Source organism: Schistocerca serialis, chromosome 1 (genome assembly GCF_023864345.2).
Source record: "Schistocerca serialis cubense isolate TAMUIC-IGC-003099 chromosome 1, iqSchSeri2.2, whole genome shotgun sequence".
In the NCBI taxonomy this organism is placed as follows: domain Eukaryota; kingdom Metazoa; phylum Arthropoda; class Insecta; order Orthoptera; family Acrididae; genus Schistocerca; species Schistocerca serialis.
The window spans coordinates 770,894,581-770,912,662 of NC_064638.1; positions in this window are offsets into that span (position 1 = coordinate 770,894,581).

Below are 18,082 nucleotides of genomic sequence, written 5' to 3' on the forward strand. Positions count from 1 at the left end.
AAACTCCGTTCTAAGTGAAAATTTGAGTTTATCTTTCACTTGACTATTCTCAATAATTAAACGGACAATTTTATATCTTAGAGGTAAACAAACGCTGGAACTTATTGTTGTATACCAGACACCATGTTGAAATTCGAGGTAAAGACACATTCCTCCTGACATTTCCTGCTTAGAGTTTACACATTTAGGATAATCCTTGAGGACGTTACAGACAAATTTGTTTCTGAGGGTAAAAACAAACTGACACCAGCGTTTTATCTTTTTGTAAGTCGCTTGCATTAACCCATGACTACCTCGTAAACTATATTGGAGCATGTAATGAAAACAAATAGACAGATATCAATGTATAATCATTTCATTATCTTTCCAAGTCTGATGTAATGTTTAGAATTCACTCATTTCAAGAACCTGTCAAAATCTCCTGCACTTATTGTAAATCGTTCAGGAGCGTTTGGAAGATAAAACTTCGTGCACAATTTGCATAACAGAAAGCCGAAGAGAGCAGCACAAACGGTGCGAGAGAAGGAGCAGAGGTGGGGGCGAAAGCGATTAAAAGAACTGAAAGAGAAGCTACTGCACAATGACATGCAAATACTACCTGAATATGACAACAGTCTTTTGTTTGTTTAGAAACAATTTGTACATGAATATTGAGCATCCATTTAATGAGGGACCCGAGCAACCATGATCAGTGTATGTCTGTTATAAAAATCACATGATCACTGCTGTGAGGATTTTTTACTGACTTACTGCTTAATTGTCTATTTCGCTTGATATTGGTTAAATCTGAAGATCGTGATGTGTTAGAAACATCTGTGTACTGCTGCTAGCGGTGACAGTTTATTGACACTATGTGTTGTATAAATACGTGGATACACGTTTGAAACTTGTTTTGTTCATCTTCAGGAGTGTTTGCATACGAATTAAGAATTGTTCAAAAATAATAGATGCTTAAGTAGAGTTATTTATAAAACTTTGAAACGTTAAACAACGCTGAATAAACAGTTCTAGGGAGGCAGAAGGGAAAGGTCGGAGACGATGGCTAGTGAAAGGACTTGGCCTTGTAGTCACTTGTTTTTGATATTATGTTGCAGGACTCGGCGTGTTGCATTTTAGTGACTGAATATTTGAACAAACCAGACTACGTCACAATTTCTAGAGTTAGTGCTACAAGTATCCGAGGCATAATTTTATGCCTTCACAGTGGCAGTACTACGCAAATCTACTGGCGTAGAAAAGACACTTTATACTACCACCACCACCACCACCACCACCATAACAACAACAACAACAACAACAACAACAACAACAGTAACAACGACAAAAGCAAGAGCTTACAAAGAGTGGATTATGTTTTCTCTCTCCTTCATCAACAGAATAATTGAAACAGCCAATCAATGGCTGATATTTTTGTAAATCTTGTAGTATGTCTACAACACACGCGTTGTTAGTAAAACAACCTATCTCATACATCAAAGGCGATGTTCTTGGAAAGCATAACGTTTTTCGTGCATCAGACAGAAAGTTTATTTACACTTCGAATGTTGTGGAAGTTAGCACATCATATTTAAAAACCATATAAACTGCCACAGACACAAAAACGGAGGTGAATTCTTGAAACGCTATTTGAGGACACACAAGAAACGTTTCTGGTGTATTAATGACGTTGCTATTGCTCAAAATATCTTGGAAATAAGTTGTCGTGTGTTGCAATAAAGCATAACATGAACATTGGGTGTAATGTGACTGGTAGGACATACAAGTGTCATTCGAGATTATTCTCTATGGGGCATTTCAAGGGACGGATAACTTGAGCCGTTATCAGTGTACAAAAGCAGCCAGCTATGAGATTTGCTTACCAAATGAGAGCGGCGAACTGCTGATAACGGGAGGCATGCGCACGTGTTGAAGTTCTCGGCACAGGCAAACTGTTACGCAACGGGCAGCGATGGTCGGCACTCCCGAGCGCGGGCGTAATCTCGAGCACGGCCAGAGGCCATTGGCCATAGACAAGTGAGTGGCTGGCCATCGTGGGAGCCACTTCCGGCACCCGGCGGCGGGGGCGGGAACGTCACTTCCGGAGTGGGCGGCTCTGCCACGGGGCGCCGCCTCCTTTACGCTCGAATGCGGCCGGGGGCCAGGCGCGGCCAGGTGGGACAACACGAGCTGTACGAGTGCCTACGTCCGAGGCCTGCGACCGCCTCTAGCTGCGTAACAGGCGATGCGGTGCTGACTGTTTACGGTACGGTTTCAGTACGAACTTCTGATGAAAAAGTAGAAACCGTGTTATATTGTACACTTCATCCGGATTATATCAAGCAGAAGAGGACGTTATGATGGGCAGTAAAAACTACATTACTGGCCTTTAAAATTGCTACACAAGAAGAAATACAGATGATAAACGGGTATTCATGGGACAAATATATAATACCAGAACTGACATGTGATTACATTTACACGCTATTTGGGTGCATAGATCCTGAGAAATCAGTACCCAGAACAACCACCTCTGGCCCTAATAACGGCCTTGATACGCCTGGGCATTGAATCAAACAGAGCTTGGATGGCGTGTACAGGTACAGCTGTCCATGCAGCTTCAACACGATACCACAGTAGTTCATCAAGAGTAGTGACTGGCGTATTGTGACGAGCCAATTGCTCGGTCACCATTGACCAGATGTTTTCAATTAATCAGAGATCTGGAGAATGTGCTGGCCAGGGCAGCAGTCGAACATTTTCTGTATCCAGAAAGGCCCGTACAGGACCTGCAACATGCGGTCGTGCCTTATCTTGCTGAAATGTAGGGTTTCGCAGGGACTGAATGAAGCGTAGAGCCACGGGTCGTAACACATCTGAAATGTAGCGTCCACTGTTCAAAGTACCGTCAGTGCAAACAAGAGGTGACCGAGGCGTGTAACCAATGACACCCCATACCATCACCCTGGGTGATACGCCATTATGACGATGACGAATACACGCTTCCAATGTTCGTTCGCCGGATGCGACCATCATGATACTGTAAACAGAACCTGGATTCATCCGAAAAAAATGACGTTTTGCCATTCGTGCACCCAGGTTCGTCGCTGAGTACACCATCGCAAGCGCTCCTGTCTGTGATGCAGCGTCAAGGGTAACCGCAGCCATGGTCTCCGAGCTGATAGTCCATGCTACTGCAAACGTCGTCGAACTGTTCGTGCAGATGGTTGTTGTCTTGCAAACGTCCCCATTTGTTCACTCAGGGATCGAGACGTGGCTGCACGATCCGTTACAGCCTGTGGATAAGATGTATGTCACCTCGATTGTTAGTGATACGAGGCCGTTGGGATCCAGCACGGCGTTCCGTATTACCCTCCTGAACCCACCGATTCCATATTCTGCTAACAGTTATTGGCTCTCAACCAATGTGAGCAGCAATGTCGCGATACGATAAACCGCAATCGCGATAGGCTACAATCCGACCTTTATCAAAGTCGGAAACGTGATGGCACGCATTTCTCCTCCTTACACGAGGCATCACAACAACGTTTCACCAGGCAACGCCGGTCAACTGCTGTTTGTGTATGAGAAATCGGTTGGAAACTTTCCTCATGTCAGCACTTTGTAGGTGTCGCCACCGGCGCCAACCTTGTGTGAATGCTCTGAAAAGCTAATCATTTGTATATCACAGCATCTTCTTCCTGTCGGTTAAATTTCGCTTCTGAACCACGTCATCTTCGTGGTGTAGCAATTTTAATGGCCAGTAGTGTATTAACACTCTTCAGCAATATTAGAGAGTTGACCAGAAAGTAGTACACCGCATTTTTTCTTCAACACTTTTTTATTGAACATAATGAGAATTACACACACGAAAGAAAGGTATTTTATCTACACGTGCTATTTTTCCACGTAATCTTCATCCCGTTCTATAGCCTCCCTCCAGCGCGAAACAAGGGTTCGTATGCCCTGTCGGCACCAATCCTTGTCCTGGTACCGGAGCCAGTGCTCCGCTGTGTGAATCACCTCCTCGTCGTCCTCAAAATGTCTTCCACGAATGGTATCCTTTAATGGCCCAAACAAGTGGAAGTCCGTGGGGGCTAGGTCAGGTGTGACAGCCGTGGATGGTCTCCCCGACCGCTGCAAATCGTGGAGCTTCGCCGAACCACCTTCTGATGACCTCACCCTCTGTACCCAGCGATTAACTGTAGTTCTGCCGACAGCAGATGCTCGACAGACTTTGCACAAGCGTTTGTGAATCTTCCCCACAGTTTTATCCTTCTCTGCAATGAGAAATTCAGTGACGGCACCTACAGACGTCATTTTGAAGCTGCCCTGCAGCTACGTTATCTGGGAAACTTGTCGTGCTCACTCAGGAGACTTGAAATAATATACACGTAACGTTTCGGATTCGTAGCATTGTTTTCAGCTGAGAAAAAAAAATGCGGTAGAGTTCTTTCTGGGCAACCCCCGTACTTTAAACATAACTTACTTTCAAAATGGTTGCACGATTGCTTAATTTTCGAGCTTTCTGAAATTTACAGTCTTGGAGACTGAGCTAGCATCAACAATATAGCTTTTGTACCACATCGTAGACATAAATTAACATCCAGGAGAGAGACTAGTAACGAAAAGACACGGCACTACACTTTGCATTTATTTTGAAAATATAGTTATCTTAACATCTACTGATTCTTACAAGACGGTTGTATTTTAGAATATTTGTTTATGAAAACATTTACCAAGAAGGGACATGTTTTAGAGTGATTTCTTTCATGTATGTACTTGTTTCAGAAGAGAGAGTATTTTCTTAAGCTGTCTTAACACATCCCTGTGATCTAGGAACAAACTTTCGCCGTCTTCCGTTAAATGTTCAGGCGACTGATATCCTTCCATTACAATTAGAAGTAACAAGTTTCTTGTGGTGACCATTATTTGCAGCAGTTGTACATAAATTGTAGTAAGGTAGATCACAAGAGAAACGCCTTTTGCGTGCTGCACATCCATTTTTTAATTTTTTTTATGGATCCAGAAGCGTTTCGCCTTTTTAATAAGGCATCTTCAGTGGGTGTCGTGGAATACCATATGATTTTTTCGTTGTTACACATTGACTGTAGATTTAAAAACAATTCATGTGGGTTTTTTATAATAATATGGAGAGGGACTCACAATAAAGCACGTAATGCACTATTTGAAAAGCATGCAGTTTCCCTCATGTGGAAAACGGTCGAAAGCTTCCACTTTTTCATGTAATCGGTGTGCTTTTGTTACGTAACATTTCAACTGCCATTTACAAGTCTAGTGTCATTTCTCTAGCAAGTGTTGCCAATTTCCCGGTTATTGCTTTCACTTGTTTTCTGTCTGACTGCGAGTTGAAGAAAGCTTGTGTCTCCAGCGCACAGTGTGTGTGTGTGTGTGTGTGTTTATCAATACATTTTTAAGGAGATTAATGGGATTTATATGTCATCTATTGAGATGTTTATCTGTTATATAATTAATTAGTGTGAACAGTGAGTGATTAGTGATATTCAGATGGTCATTTAGTAGTAGTTTCTTCTCTGCCTTTGTTTGCTGTATGAGATAATTTTTTTGTAAATAAAATAACAAATATCTTCAATAGACAAGGCATAAAAATAGCATTCAAAACAGACAATTCAATCCAAAAATACGTACCAAAAATAACAAAAGTCACAGACTGGCAGTCACACTGATGCCAGAAAATAGGCTGTACCAACTGCTAGGCAATACTTGTGACTAAAACTATGTAGGGTGGACAGGCAGAACATTCGATACCCGATACAAAGAGCAAATCAAAAACTAGAAGTATGCAACAAGACATTTAACTTTTGCAGAACATTGAAGAGAAATGAATCACAAGCCAGCTGCAAGACAGAATGACACGAAAGCAGTTACAATAAATAATGATAGGCACCTGCTAATATTACAAAAGAATTATTACTTATACAGAATAAAGGCAGAAAAGAAACTGCTGCTAAATAACCAAGTAAATACCTAGCCTCTCATTTTTTATAGTAGTTGATTATTCAGTAGACAAATATACAAACATTCCAATACGTGACCACAAATCACATTCCTCTCCTTTGAAAAAAGAAATTACACACACACACAGACACACACACACACACACACACACACACACACACACACACACACACACACACACACACAGAAACTATCAATAACACACGTACAATCAGACAAAAACCAAATTAAAACAAAATCGGGGAAGATGCAACACTTACAAAATAAATGACACTCTAGACGTGAAAATGGCAGTTGAAATGTTATATTACGAAATTATGGTGACTACACGATACTGAGGAAGCTTTCAACCCGTTTTTCACATGAGGGAAAGCTGCATGGTTTTCAAATAATGAATGAGTCCCTTTTCTGTGAGTATCTGTCCATGTCCATGAACTATCTTAAAATCTGCAACCTGTATGTAACAATGAAAAACTAGTTTAATATTCCAGGACACCCACTGAAGATACCTTGTTATAAAAGCGAATCGCTTCTGGGTGCATAAATAAAATATAATATTATCGTGCTGCATGCAGAAGGCGATTTCCTTGTAAACTAGTTTAATTTATAATTAGAAGTATAGAAGTAGGTGATCCCTTTAAGGCACATCTACACAGATGAGTAAAAATGGATTAATTTCACTGTCTATCCCAAATGAGTGATTTCATAACCACTGGGAACAAATGCTTCATATTTACGGCACATAATTATAAATTTTAATAAAAAGTGTGATACATAAACTCCGGAGCGGAACAGTACACTTACGTTATTCTGAGAGACTGCTATTTAACTTGCAAATTGATGAACACGTTCAAGTGTCTAATCGAATATCAGGCTTGTCTATGGAACTCAATTTTAGATCTTTTATGCAGAAGTCCCCAGTCAACCCAGATGTCATTTTTAATACACCAATTAGTTTGTTTCTTTTCAAAACTTAAGACGCACCTAGTGTTTTGCTCAGTTTGCGAACAGTTTTCTGATACAAAGACACTAAACTCTGGCAAAGCCCGAACGCAGCCGAAAGTTGTCACAAAAACGTAAACGATTATCGTAAGCATGGAGTCTACAACTGCAGCCTATTGGATAAGTACTCTGCCGTAACCTGCAGGATTTCCAAGTAGCGCTCGACCTGGCGTGCCACAGCCTTCGTGACGTCACGCGGGCTGCCTGTCAGTTGGCGTAAGGCCTGTGTCCCACTGGCTACGGCAGGGCGTCCCACGGGCTCGTAACAGCTGTCTAAGACTCAGTGTATCTGACTACGATTTGACATACCGCTTGACAAAGAACAGCCCAATTCTTTAGGATTACCTGTGTTTAGTAAAGCTTGTGGAGCAACAATTATCGACCTGTCTTTCACTACAAGGCAGTAAAGGCGAACAGATAAAGATTAACGATGGTGTAACAAATTACATGAAAAGGGGGTGCCAAAATTTCTATACTGATGGTCCCAAAACACATGAAAGGGTTGGTTGTACTTATTTTTCGGCGTTCATGGGCATCCTCAGAGATTAATCCAATAGGGTGCAAGGTTATAAAAGTGCCAGTTTTTATGCAAATGATTATATGAGTTTGAGAACATTCGTGCTCTAACAACTAAATTTGGTAGAAAGCTCACAGAAGTTACTTTATCTCAAATGGCTGATTGATATCTACTCAATATTTTAATGTAGATTGCTTTGATACCTAAATGCTAAGCATGCTTCATTAATGTATGCTGGGTTATATGTTATATTTATACTTTAATATATGAATGCCACCTTTTTGATTTAATGAATTATATTAAATCCAAGATTCCAACGAGTTATTAACAATAAAACCTTCTTATTCATATACCACTGGTATGAGGTTTACACGCAAAATTGAACATCCGAAGCAGAAAAATATCAGAATGATTGAGAACATCCTATTGGACAGCAACAAAAGTAATTAACAAAATGCCACGGTATTTCTAATTAATGTGGAGAAAGATGAAATAAAGTAATAAGAAAAACTGTTACCCCACTGTCTTTCGATTTACAACATTTGTGATTCCATTTTGGAACACATACTCTGTTCTAAAATTATGAATTACCTCAAAGAAAACGATTTAGTGACAAACATACAACACGGGTTCAGGAAATACTGTTGTGGTGAAAGACAATCAACTCAGTATTCTCACGAAGTAATGAGTGCTATCAACAGGGGATGTCAAACTGATTTCACATTTTCAGATTTCCAAAAGGTTTTTGATATAGTTCCTTACTTCTCACTTCTTATCAAATTGAGTGCATATAGAATATCGTTCTTGTTGAGCAAATGGATTCGTGATTTACTGTCATCGAGCAAAACAGAAGTAATTCCTAGCATTCCCCATCGAAATGCTCTTCCTAATCTATATAAATGACTGAACACCCCTCTCGGACTGTTTGCAGATGCTGCTGTCATATACCGTCTTGCAAAATATCAGGTGATCAAAACCAATTGAAAAATAATTAAGACATACACACACATACACAAACACACATACACACATGGGGTCACAGTTATTAAGACAAAGGCGTTTTTCGTTGCGGCAGCGTCTCGTCATGAAATTTCAATCACCATCTTTCTCCTCTGAATGCGATTTTTTTTTTTTTGGCTCCCACCTACATAGGGATAAATGATCACAATAAAATAAGAGGAATCAGAGCTCGCACGGAAAGATTTAAATGTTTGTCTTTCCCGCGGGGTGTTCGAGAGCGGAACGATAGAGAAATAACTGAAAGGTAGGTCGATCAATGGTCTGCCATGAACTTAATTGTAAATTTCTGAGTAGTCATGTAGATGTAGATTCAACAGTTAGCTTGGTTACAAAACTTCAGATCAGACAATTTACGGGGGGCCTTCAATAAGTAACGCAATACTTTTTTTTTTTTTTTTTTTTTTTTTTTTTTTTTTTTTTTTTTTTTTTTTTTTTTTTGTAGAAATAGATTGGTTTCATTCAGGATCCCGATACACCATATTATTCCCCACTTCTCTGCCTGCAAAACCCAATTCTTCAACATAATTTTCGTTCAGTGCGATGGTCTTACACCACCTTACTGGGAGGGCCTAAATGCACGCATGGTACAACTCTATTGGTCGACGTCGGAGTCTTGCTGCATCAATAACCTCCCCGTCATTCATGCGCTGCTTCCCGCGGAGTGAATCCTCCATTGGCCGAACAGATGGAAATTAGAATTGCGAGATCCGGGCTGTAGGGTGGATGGGGAATAAGAGTCCAATGAAGTTTTGTGGTCTGTTTTCGGGTGTGCAGACTTGTGTGAGGCCTTGTATAGTCATGGAAGGGGAGAAGTGCGTTTGCATTTTTGTGTCGCGACCATGTAGACGCCGATTCTTCAAGTTCCTGAGGGGAACAAAATACACCTCGGAGTTAATCACTGAATCAAGAGGGAGCATATCAAACAGCATAACTAACCCCTTCAGAGTCCCAGAAGACGGTCGCCATGCCTTTACCGGCTGAGGGTGCGGCTGTGAACTTTTCCTTCGGAGGAAAGTATTTTGTCAGGTAAGCGAATGAAAGAAAAAATGAGCCGTTTTACGAGAGATTCGTAGATAAGTGCAATTAGTATTTACTCAATGGATCATTTACTGGTTATATGGACAATGAAATGAATTCACCAGTTGCAGTCTATTTAAATTCATAAAATCTTTTCGGATTTCAAGCCGCGTCAGTTCGAATAAAATTCTCGCATTTTCGATGGCTATCTTCGACATCGGAAGCCCGAGTATTTTATTCGAATTGACGCGGCTTGAAAGCCGAGAATATTTTATGCAGCCAGGCCACCGCGAAAGACTGAGGCCCATATTTGAATGCAGTCACGTTTAACCCTGGCGGCATGCTGATGAGTGTATGTGGCAACAATAAAATTTTATATTAAAAAGAAGTAATGTATAGTTGTTTTCCACTACATAAGTTACAAGGCTGTAAACAGACTTAGATAACTGTGACATTGAGCTTCCCTCCTGTCAGACAGTTTTCATCATTAGGTAAGTCATCAAAGGCTTTGATAGTATTTTTTGTCTCTTTTTAAGGCATAATAAAGTTTAATGTAGGCCGTTTGTTTCTTCTAGTATTGTATCGCGGGGGTACAATTGAATTGCAGCTGCACAGTACTTGTGGCGTGCACATAGGGTTTTTTTAGATCAGGTTCCTCCCCGCGGGAAACAAACCGTTGGCCTGAAAAATTATCAGTTCATGTCACTGATGTGGGTGTGACAACGGTAAAAATTGTTATTTCACCTAAACAGCTCATTCCAAATGATTTAAATATGCTACATATCATGATAGTAAATAGTCGAAGTGTCTGTAGCAAGATCCCCGAGTTACTCTCTGAAATAAACTGTAGCAATACCAATATTGTATTAGGTACCGAAAGCTGGTTGAAACCAGACATAAATAGCAGTGAAATTTTGAACTGGGATTGGACAGTGTTTAGGAAGGGTAGGACTGATGCTATGGGAGGTGGTGTGTTCATTGCAGTTAAAAGCTGTTTAATCGCGGTTGAGATCGATACTGGGTCGGAATGTGAAATAGTATGGATAAAGCTGTCAAACAGACAAGGATTGACCATTTATTAGGATGATTTTATAGACCACCTTCATACGCAACAAACGTCTCAGAGAGCTTCAGGGAAAGTCTTGAGTACATAGGAAATAAAAATCCAAATTATTCATTAGTTATAGATGGAGACTTTAATCTGGCACCCATTGACTGGAAAACTACACGTTTATCACAGGGGGCAGAAGCAAAGACTCATGTGAAGTTGTTCTAGGAGCGCTCTCAACATACAACCTTGAGAAATTGGTTAGGAAATCAACTCGAGATGGGAACATATTAGATATCATGGTGACAAACAGACCTGATCTTTTTGGGGAAGTTAATCTAGTAGAAAGTATTGCGACCATAATGTTGTTGTGGCTTCTATGCCAGTGCAAGCTGGAAAAAAAAAAAAAAAAAAAAAACCCAAAGAAACAGCGTGGATTTTTCTTGTTTGGGGATGCAAATAAAAGTGTCTTTAATTAATATCTTCACAGTCAGCTCCAAGCATTCACCGCGACACACAAAGATATTGAATATCTTTGGTCTGTCTTTAAAGGTATAGTCCACCACGTGCTAGAGAAGTATGTGTCTAGCAAAAAGTATAGGGGGAGGGGGGGGCGGCGGGGGGAAGATTCACCTTGGTACAACAAATATATTACGAAGCTGCTGAGAAAGCAGAGAATTTTGCACAGTCGCTTTAAACGTAGTCACTGCCCCGCTGACAAACAGAAATTATGCGAAATGAAAGCAGCTGTCAAAAGGTCAATGAGAGATTCTCTTAACGAATTTGAAAGCAATATTTTATCTGCAAATTCTAAAAATAACCCAAAAAACATCTATGAACGCTACAAATAATTCAGTACCTTCTCTCGCTGACAGTACGGGCAATGTTACGGATGATGATAAACAGAAGGCCGAAATCCTAAACCTAGCTTTCAAAAACTCATTTACGGTAGAGGACTGCAACACCATTCCCCGTTTCATTTATCGAACAAACGCAAGGATGGCTGACATAATGTTTAGTGTATCTGGGATTGTAAAACTGTCAGAGATCATTGGAACAGTGGAAAGTTCCACGGGACTGGAAGAAGGCCCAGGTCATAGAAATCTATAAAAAGGGGAGAAAATCGGATGCACATAATTACCGGCCAATTGTACTGAGATCGATTTGTTGTAGAATCATGGAATACGTTTTATGTTCAGAGATAATGACCTTTCTAGACTCTGAGAAGCTCATCTGCAGAAACCAGCACGGTTTTATGAAACAGCGGTCACGCGAGACACAGCTGGCCCTCTTTGTGCATGATATACAACAGGCTCTAGATACCGGCTCCCAGGTTGATGCCACATTTCTCGACTGTCGAAAGGCGTTCGACTCAGTTTCGCACTGTCGCTTGTTTCAAAAAGTGCGCGCTTACGGTCTATCTTATGACTTATGCGGTTGGATAGAAAGTTTTCTAACAGACAGAGAGTAGTATGTTGTCCTGAATGGGATGACTTCAACAGAAACAAGCGTAACTTCAGGTGTATCCCAGGGCGCGTAATAGGTCCGCTGCTTTTTACGATTACATAAACGATCTGGTTGATAGTATTGACAGCGTCATTAGACTGTTTGCCGATGATGCTGTAGTCTACAGGAAAGTAGAATCACACGAAAGCTGTGAACAAATCAATGAGGATTCGCAGAAAATAAATGCGTGGTGTAATGACTGACAGTTATCTCTGAATATTAGTAAGTGTAACCTCCTGCGCATAACAAGGCGAAAATCCCCCATTAATGTACGAGTACAAAATAAATGCCCAGTCTTTGGAAGTGGTAACATGCGTCAAGTATCTGGGTGTGACTACTCGAAATGATCTCAAATGAGCCGGCGGGGTGGACGAGCGGTTCTAGGCGCTACAGTCTGGAATCGCGCGACCGCTACGGGCGCAGGTTCGAATCCGGCCTCGGGCGTGGGTGTGAGTGATGTCCTTAGGTTACTTAGGTTTAAGTAGTTCTGAGTTCTAGGGGACTGATGACCTCAGAAGTTAAGTACCGTAGTGCTCAGAGCCATTTCAACCATTTGATCTCAAATGGAATGATCAGATTACAGCAACGGGCAGGGCGAACTCTAGATTGCCGTTTATTGGTAGAATCCTAAAGTGATGCAGTCCTTCAACAAAGGAAATTGCTTACAATACGTTAGTACGTCCAGTCTTAGAGTATTGTTCGTGTGTATGGGACTTTTACCAGTTGAGTCTGATTCAAGAGACTGAGAAGGTCCAAAGAAGAGCGGCAAGATTCGTGACTGATACATTTAGCCATCGCGAGAGCGTTACAAATCACATAGATAGTTTGAAGTGGGACACACTTGCAGATAGACGACGCGCTAAACGGAAGGGGCTGCTCACAAAATTCCGAAATCCGATCTTGCGCTAGGATGTAGAGCATATATTATTACCACCAACTTTCAAATCACGCAATTATCACCATTCAAAGATATGGACAATTAGAGCTAGTACTGAGGCGTCCAGACAGTCGTTCTTCCCTCGCGCGATCCGTGTGTGGAACACTGTGGGTGGGGTGGGGGTGGGGGTAGGGGGACGGGGGTGAATATGACTTTGGCGCAAATTGTGCCCTCTGCCACACACTGCTTGGTGGCTAGCGGAGTATAGATGTATATGTAGATGTTAACGGAGGTCAGTTGTGGGCTGTAATCATCATATGCAGCAAAACTTCGTAGATACGCCAATTCGTTAACGTGGTACCGGTATACGCTGGAATACATTCGTTCCAGTTTTTGCCAAGTGCAAAGCTGGCGCTGTGCGACATCTCGTCGACATTTCCTGCGCTCATACTGTTAAAATTGTGTAAGCGTCGGTTAACAATAAAATCAAAATCATGCTTTTCTCACTTGTTTGACCTTCACGTGCCGTTCCTGACCCATTACATATGGAAACATAATGAGATTTTCACTCTGCAGCGGAGTGAGCGCTGATATGAAACTTTCTGGCAGATTAAAACTGTGTGCCGGACCGAGACTCGAGCTCGGGACCTGTGCCTTTCGTGGGCGCGTGCTCTACCATGCGAGCTACCCAAGCACGACTCACGCCCTGTCCACACACCTTTGGAAGGTAGGAGGCGAGATCCAGGCAGAAGTAAAGTTGCGAGGACGGGCCATGAGTCGTGCTTGGGTAGCTCAGATGGTATAGCACTCGCCCACGAAAGGCACACGTCCCGAGCTCGAGTCTCGGTCCGGCACACAGTTTTAATCTGCCAGGAAGTTTCATATGAAAACATTTCTGTATGTCTTTCTTGCATTCACAGTGCCAGATTTCCACCTGGTGTGGTCAAAACTGGAACTACAATGAAATGAACACCCTTAGCTGCTTACAGGCGTTGACATACGTCAACGGGGAGAGATGAAAATGTGTGCCCCGACCTGGACTCGAACCCGGAACCTCCTGCTTACATGGCAGACGCTCTATCCATCTTTTTTTTTATTTGCATGTGTTTTTGTAATATTCGCTAATAGCATGAAATTATGGGAACACATATGCGAAAGAGAAAAGAAATATAAATTCTGGGTAAAGAAAAAGAAAGTAAAAAGGAAAAGCAAAAAGAAATAAAATCCGCGCAATCTGCGACGCGCTCTCCCATCCGCGGAGGTCAGAAGTAGAATAGATCGTAGGCGGTTGAAACTCAGACACCGCCGGGGGAGGCCCTCTGTGCCAGGCACCCCCCAACTCAGTGGAGGTCTAACGAAAACCGCTCGAAGATAGTTAGCAAATAATGTTCGGTAATGTGGCGTGTTTTCGAGAGCTGCATGGGCTGTTCGTAAATAGGTCCAGAAGTCGAGGCGGGATTTAGGTCTCTCATGAAAGAGATAAGCGACCGCCCACCCTTTGATCCACGTAATAGCATGACATTTGGCGGCGGGAAAATGTCTTCCTCCGGGTATAGAAACATTCGAGGCTCGACCGTGTCTGGTGGCACCCGGAGATAGCAGGCAATGATTTGCTGCACGAGGCGCCATACATCTTGCGATGAGGCGCATGTCAGACGGTGTTCATCAGTGTCCAATTGCTGGCAAAGGAGACAAAGAAGGGATTCTGACAAGCCAATGTTGTGCAGGCGCTGCTTCGTGGCAAATTTCCTGTTGACTATGTGATACCACAGTGCCCGGACGTTCGTAGGGAGGAAGGGCTGGTGGACGGTAGTCCACACTATGGGCCACTGGATGGAGGGGTGTTTGGTCTCCATCACATTCCGGGGAACACAGCGCAGCAACAGGTTGTAAAAATCCTTAGTCCTAGGTGGGCGTGTATCTGGGAGACTGGTATGTATGTAACTGTAGTCGACGAAAAAGGTCGAAATATGGGACAAATGAGGCACGATATGGCCGACAGACACCGGTGGTGAGGTGGAAGCAGGTAGGAGGACCTCAAGCAAGCTGCGTGTTAGAGATGTACCCTGGCCCATCCACTGTTTTCTCATGGTACTCGTGTACAAAGCTGCAGCTCGCATACGGACATTGACGAGCCCGACGCCACCATACCGTGAGGGCAGGGTAAGTGTCTCATAACGGACTTTAAACATTGAACCAGCCGTGAGATAATAGCCAAAAGCCGCCTGAAGGTTGCGCCCAATTGCAGTTGGCAGAGGGAGAACTTGCGCGATGTGAACCAATTTTGATGCCACATAAAGATTAATAAACGCAACCCGTTGAAGTGTGTCCTGGCGGCGCAAGAGGTTCTGGCGGACGTCGTTGCGGATGACGTGTAACAGGCGACGGAAATTCGTTGCCGCCGTGCGTGTGACCGTGGGGGTAAAGGTAATGCCCAGGTACCGGAAAGTCTGCACAAGCGGCAGGGGTGCCACTTCACCCTCCTGGAGGCCTCGTCCAATGTGCATTGCAGAAGATTTGGCGACATTCATGGCACTGCCAGCGGCAGCCCCATAACGGGTAATCAATTCGAGGACATCCCGAATCTCAGAGCCGGAGCGAATGAGGAGGAGGAGGTCATCAGCATATGCCCGACAGCGAAAAGTGTGTTGGCGTAGGGTGAGGCCAGAGAGCTTGGTCGTCAAGCCCCCAATAAGGGGCTCAAGGGCAATGGCATACAGGAGGGTAGAGAGGGGGCACCCCTGCCGTATCGAACGGCAGATAGGTACCGGCCCTGCTATACGTCCATTGACTTGGACACGTGAACTGGCACTGTCGTAAAGACGCAGGATGACGTCGAGAAAAGGAGGGGGGATGCCCATTCGGGCTGCCACCGAAAATAGGAAACGATGACGCACTTTATCGAAGGCGCTGTCGAAGTATATAGCGACGACCGCTGCCCGGAGCCTGCAGGCCGCCGCTATCGCAATTAAGTCGCGGCATTCCCCTGTGGCAGTCTGTATGTTAATCTGTCCGCCAGGCGTCGTTTGCTCTGGCGAGAGGATATGAGGGAGTGTAGTTCGGAGTCGCATTGCCAGTAAGCGCGCGAAAATCTTGTAATCGGCATTGAGGAGGGTGAGCGGTCTGTAAGTCGTGACCATCGAACCACGGGCTGGTTTGTGGACTGGTATAATGATGCCCTCAGCAAAGGCGGGTCAGATGTTATCAGTTCTTGATACATAGTCGTCCATCGTGGGGCCATGAGGTCCCGAAAGGTACGGTAAAACTCAATCGGTAAGCCGTCAATGCCGGGCGATCTGTTGACTGCACCCTTGGCGATTGCGTTGTTGACTTCGTCTAGCGTGACCGCCACTGTCAAAGCATCCGCCTCCGTGTGGGGGAGGGTGCGCGTGACGTAATGCAATATGGAGTCGTCTGCTGCAGTTTCAGCGTCGTCATCACTATAAGTACGAAGGTAGTGCTCGACGAATGCGCGGACAATGTCATTCTGAGTGGTCACCTGCGTTCCATGAGGCGTGGTCAGAGTGCTGATGATCTGCCGACGACGCCTTCGTTTGTCGGACACTATATCATGCATGGATGGAATTTCTAAATCCGCGTGATCGTGGCGCCGCGTCCGTATCACGACCCCTTGCAGTTTCCGGCGTGCCAGCGCAATTATCTTCGCCTTAGTTCTTTGCCGTTCCAACTGGTTGTCCGGGGTTGGCGGTTGAGCATCGAGATCTCGGAGAATCGCGTAATAGAAATCAACAGTGGTGCGATGCCAGTCGGCCATGTCCTTCCCGTATCTCATCAGTGTCCTCCGGATCGCCGGCTTGGCGCAGTCCAACCACCATGTCAATGTCGAGTGGTAGCGGGGAAGGCGTCGTTCGCAGGCTGTCCACGTTTCAGTGACTTGTTGGCGACACGCCAGGTCATGCAAGTCTGAGGTATTGAGTTTCCATGGCGCACGGCTGCGCCATACTGATTGCGGCGGAAGGAGGACCGTACAGATGTAGGCGCAATGGTCGGAAAAGGCCAGCGGCCAGCGTTCGGCGCCCCGTATCGCAGATCTAAGAGTTTGTGAGACATATATCCTGTCTAGTCGGCTTGCGGAATGACTTGTAAGAAAGGTATGGCCAGAAAGGTCGCCATGTTGTACTTCCCAGGTATCGTGAAGCAGGAGGTCTCCTGGCATGTAGTATAGTGGGAATCTGATCTTTAGGATGCAGAACGCAGTTAAAATCACCTCCTAGCAGGCAATGGTCATAACGCTCTAAAAACAGGGGAGCGATTTCCTCGGAATAAAACTGGGCTCTTTCATGCCGTCGGTCGGTGCCTGAGGGAGCGTAGACATTAATGATGCGTGTCCCCATGGCAGTGAGTGCCATGCCCCGAGCTGATGGAAGGAAGGCGACATCGGTCACAGAAATCCCGTGGCGGACGTAGATGGCCACCCCGCGGCCCCAGGATCACTCGCGGAGGCGTGGGCGGTATAGCCATTGATATCCGGGAGACTAGCCAAGTAAACTTCCTGCAGAAGGGCGAAATCAATATCCGAAGCCCAGAACATCTCCTGCATAAGGCGGATTTTCACCCTGGAACGGATGTTGTTGGTGTTGATGGTTGCTATCCGGTAGGCCTGGTGTCGGATTGCTGCAGGCTGGTCCACTCCGCCGTCCGCGCAAGGGTGTGGGCGTCGCAGCGGAACGTTATCCCGCTGGCCCGCAGGGGAGTCTGGGGAGAGTATGATTAGTGGTGCGGCCGTGACGGCGCAGGGTCCCGTAACGTCTCCTGCTCCGTGACCTCCTCCTCGTGCCACGCCGTGGAAGCAGAAACTGGTGTATCGTCCATTTTGTCTGCAGAAGATGTTGTAATTGTGCGTGGTGTAGTGTCGCCTGTGATACGTTCATGATTTAGTTCAGCGTCAGCACGGGGCGCAGGCACACCGATAGATGTCTCCGCGCTCATTACGTCTTCGTCAGCAGTAGCGGGTTCTGAGGCCTCGTGCTGGTCGACGGTTACGTCCTCCTCGACATGTAACGTCTCCTCTTGGCCGGAAACGGTGCGACGTCTTCGCTTGCGACGTTTCGGGGAACGTTGTTTCCTTGTGCGACCCTCCGTGTCCGACGACGGAAGG